The sequence below is a fragment of the Mchenga conophoros genome, linkage group LG20, assembly GCF_057382185.1.
Source record: "Mchenga conophoros isolate Kocher_MC1m ecotype Shallow Benthic linkage group LG20, M_conophoros_male_GT1.1, whole genome shotgun sequence".
Classification (NCBI taxonomy): Eukaryota; Metazoa; Chordata; class Actinopteri; order Cichliformes; family Cichlidae; genus Mchenga; species Mchenga conophoros.
The window spans coordinates 29,024,342-29,029,107 of NC_140545.1; positions in this window are offsets into that span (position 1 = coordinate 29,024,342).

The window sequence follows — 4,766 nt, forward strand, 5'->3', positions numbered from 1 at the left end:
GTAGGATTTTGTCTAGAAGTAATCACACATTAATCATTACATTTTTTGTTTATGAGCAGTTTTAGTTTTTAGTCCAATAAAATACCATTCTTTAAGTGAGCTGTGGTACTGCATTCAATGAATTTAAAAATCTTTTAAAAATAACTCTCAGGTGAGAAGTTGTTTTTTGTGCACAACATATTACCAGAGGCTTTGTGCAGATACTTGCAAAGAGCCAAAGTTGTTTTACAAGCATAATGCGGTTGTTTCTGTTCTGGATATAGTATACACTTTGCCATCAAGCTTTTGTGCAATTGAAATAAAAGTAATGTTCATATCTATGGAGGAGACTGTGCCACTGTCTCCTCTGAGACAAAATAAAATCAGCTGATTGTAGTGCAAGTGGAACCGATTAATGGACTCGATAGGCAAGCGAGCTAACAATTCCAACAAACTGAACTACTGGGATGAAATGAGTACACCTTTTTCAAAAGACATTTGATTATTTGCTTGAATATTGTAGTGTAGCGAGTCACATTTTCACAGGTTTGACATAGGATTGTTGCTCCTGGCTACTGACCTGGGAAAACACTGTCCTACTTAATGTTAGCTTAATATTTGCTCTATAAACACTACTCATGACCTAGAAAAAAAACTGTCACATGGATTCCATTTGTCACCATTCCTTATCTTTGCATATTCTCCATTGCTCAAAGGGTATTTTCCTTCCTCTTCTTATCCTCCACCACTTGGTTGGTGGAGGACCACCAACCAGTTGGTTTTATTTATACAGCACCAAATCACAGCAGCAGTCGCCTCATGGCGCTTTATATTGTAAGGTAGACCCTACAACTTATCAATAAAATCATAGCAAAAGATTTAAACCCCCGTCAGTTCCGTACGTTACTGGATGAGGTGGAGAGCACGTACTCTGATCTCCTGCTGTATAACAGAGTCCAGTGGCTTTCCAGAAGAGAGGTGCTGAAACGGTTTGCTGCATGTCTGGGAGAGGTGAAAACTTTCATGAGCAGCAGAGGGCTCACCTTTTTTGAGCTGGAACAGCCAGAGTGGCTGGAAAGCTGCACTTTATGGTGGACATGACAGCAAACCTGAACAAGCTGAATACAACTCTTCAGGGGAGAGGAGGCAACACGTTAGTGTTTGAGCTGACAAACTGACAGTTTTAGCCAGAGATTTACAGAGGGCTCTTTGCTTAGGCTGCTGCCCCCGCGACCCGGCCCCGGATAAAGCGGATGAAGATGGATGGATGGATGGATTTACAGAGGGCCACGATGTCTGTCGATCTTCGAATCCACATACGTATGTGAGCAGCTATTCTCCACCATGAACTATGTTAAAAACAAACACTGCTCACGCCTCACAGACGACAGCTTACAGTCCTGTGAAAAGATGAAAGTGACTTCGTACAGCCCTGATTTGCAGACGCTGTGCGCAGAGGTTCATGAGCAGAAGCCTCATTAGCCAGGTAAAATAAATATTTAGCAAATATTTATTTTTCATAATTAATTTCGAAAGCCCAAAGGTGATAAAGATGACAGCTCACAATTTTTTTTTGTTTGCTACATGGATAATTTGAGTTCAGCTTTTTAATTCATTTGAAAGACACCTTCAACTCGGTGTGTTTCTTTTTTGTTATTATTTTTTTAAGAGTTCAAAATGTTTAAAATGTGTTCATTACATAAATATAATGTAATTTTCTCTGTAGCACTTCATGGATTTCATAAGCAACACACTATAGTTGTTTATACAAAGTGTAAAGGTAAAAAACAAACAAATAATATATATCGTGTTATCTTCATTTTAGTTGTCAAAAAGTATTTGCAGCTCCCACTGTTTCCTTTTCTGTGGAAACCGGGTCCAAATGGCTCTTTGGGTGTTAAAGGTTGCCAACCACTGCTCTAGGAGGCAGGATCAACTTTTTAAAAATGTGCATACTCCCTAAAGTCCTGTACTTGTTCCAATGTCTCCCTATCTTCCTAAAAAAATCTTGTTTATCAACTTAAATAGCCAGGTATCTCGGTTTGTATGGAACAAAAAACAACCATGAAACGCAAAATTGGCGGCCTATCCCGTCCAAATTTTCTGTTCTGTTATTAGGCAACAAACATTGGCCATTGCTTGTTTGGGGGGATGAATGGCGCTGTTTCCAAATTCAGCTGGCTAGCTCTGGAGGACAGCTCAATTAAAGAAACATCTCTTGCAGCTGTACTGGGATCCAGCATACTGTGAGAACTAGAAATGTTTGGTTTACAAGACCTATGCTCGCAAATGATACAGATGTCTTTTTCTTGTGTGTAAATAAGTAACGCACTACATTACCTTTAAGAAAAATGTTCTGTGTAACATTCTGTGTGATAATGACTTTTTTGAGTGATCAATGTTGGGGTACATTGATCACAACAAAGAGGGGAAATACCTTCAACGTGCACAAACATATGACCACTTAGCACGTAATTAATTTGCATGAATGTAATGTCTTTGATATGCTGCTTAGAGGAGGTGGAGCCAATGACAATTGATAAGGAGTCAGTTATGCTGGAGGTTTCCTCCTGTTAAAAGGGAGTTTTACCTTCCTACTGTCACCAAAGTGACAGTAGGAAGTAGGGGGTCATATGATTGTTGGGTTTTCTTTGTATTATTGTAGGTCTCGAACTTGGAGCCCAACCTGTCATCCCTATTTGCGCCCCGTATATTGACGTGGTGAAATATGCGATTTGACCCTTGAAATTACGTTTTTTGTTAGGGAGGATTTGGTTGTTGTTGAGTGCAATGTTAAAATGTTTTTTTTAAAAAGCAAAACATGATTTAATATGAAGGTGATATGAGCAGAGAGTACAAATTATTATTGTTATTTGTAAAGAAAACAATTTTCACGCAGGCAAAAACTAATGTGTACACTTATGTCTGCATTTTTATTTTGTTAAATACAAAGCAAAAGTATAGCAGAAGTGCTGCCACGTGTCTGGCCAGAAAGAGAGTACCAATTTGTTTATTTGGTAGTTCAATGGAAGGCTTCAGTTACTTAAGAGCGAGAAAAATCCCCTGTTGTTGGATTTATCTTACAGTATAAAGCGCCTTGAGGCAACTGTTGTTGTAATTTGACGCTATATAAACTACCAGTCAAAAATTTTGACATACCTTCTCAATAAATATTTTTTCTTTATTTTTACTAAATGGTAAATGGACTGTTATAGCACTTTTCTACTCTCCCAGAGCACTCAAAGCGCTTTATACAACATCCCATATTCACCCATTCACACAAGCACTTTCTTCTATGCTTTTCAGTGCTTCCTAGCTAACTAGCTTACCTGGATGAGTGAGCGTGCATCAAGACTTCCTAGCTAACACACACACACACACACATTCATATTCTGATGGATGCAGCAGAGAGCAACCACTTGGCATGCAAACTGGGGGAACGAGGAATCAAACCACTAACCTGATCAGTAGATGACAGCTACCCCTACCATCTACATTGTAGATACATACTGAAAAAAATCAAATATATGAAGCAAGACATATGGAATTATGTAGCAAAGAATAAATAACAAGAATAAACATAATAAGAATAAATATGTTTTATATCACAGATTCCTTAAAGTAGCCACCCTTTGCTTTGTTGACAGTGCTGCAAACCCTCGGTCTTCTCTCAGTGAGTGTTAGGCTGCCTGGGTCGTTGACCCAGAGTTTTGAGTTTATTATATTATTTATCATTTCTAGTTTTTTGGTTTCTTTGTCAGAGTTGTGTCTTCTGGTTTCTGTTCTGTTCCATAGTTGCTGCCTCCCTGTGTCCAGTCAGAGTCTGTGGCTGTGTCCCAATTCAGGTTCTGCACGCTTGAAGTACGCATTTTAAGTGCGATTACGTCACCGCCACGCAACGACGGCTGTCCCAATTCGAAGTGTACTCCAAATGCGCTCGATTTCCCCAAATATCAAGCGTGGTCCGGTGCACGCTTCGTGGTTCCATATATCCCACAATTCATAGCGCGGCGGTGGGTGTGGATAATTTTGCCGTAAGAATACGGCAGAAGGGAGCGGCCGAAGAGTGAACTGTCGAAAGTAAGTACTGAATATGATGTCACTTATTTATGTGCTAATGTTTAATAACGAAGAACATTAAAACATTACAGTTGACCACATGTCGGCAAAGTTGTGTGACATTAGTGATGTTTGTACTTTCAGCATTAACTTGGTTTTAAACCTTAAACCATCTTAACCTTTATACCTTAATCTTACAGAGAATGTGATGATTTTATGGATAATTAAAGTCAGTCATATATCCACAAACACAACAAGCTGAAAGTCAGTGATACTGCTTGGTTTGTAGTCCTGAATATCACGGCACAAGCAGGATTCACTGCACTGTTAATGTTAGCTATGTTATATTGCTGCCTCTGTTCGGTGGTGTCGAGCCAAACGGACTTTAACGTGTGTTTGAACGAGCTGACGGTTCACTCGTTAAGCTGAAAGAAAGATGCTTTAATCACAGGAGTCACACATGTGTCCACTGTACCATCTGGAAACTCTTCTTGTTTCGTAATAACACAAACACTAAATCCTCCTTCTCTTGTGCTGTTTTGTAGCAGTGTATACATCTGAGACTGTCACCTGTCTGTCTGTCCTGCACTCTCTCTGTTTCTTTCTCTCTGATTGTGGAATAAAAGTATGAACATGTATTTATAAGTTACACTTGTGTTTGAATCTTGCAGTTTATCACACATTTGATTTCCATGTGTGACAACTGTTCCCTGTTTGTGAAGGACTGC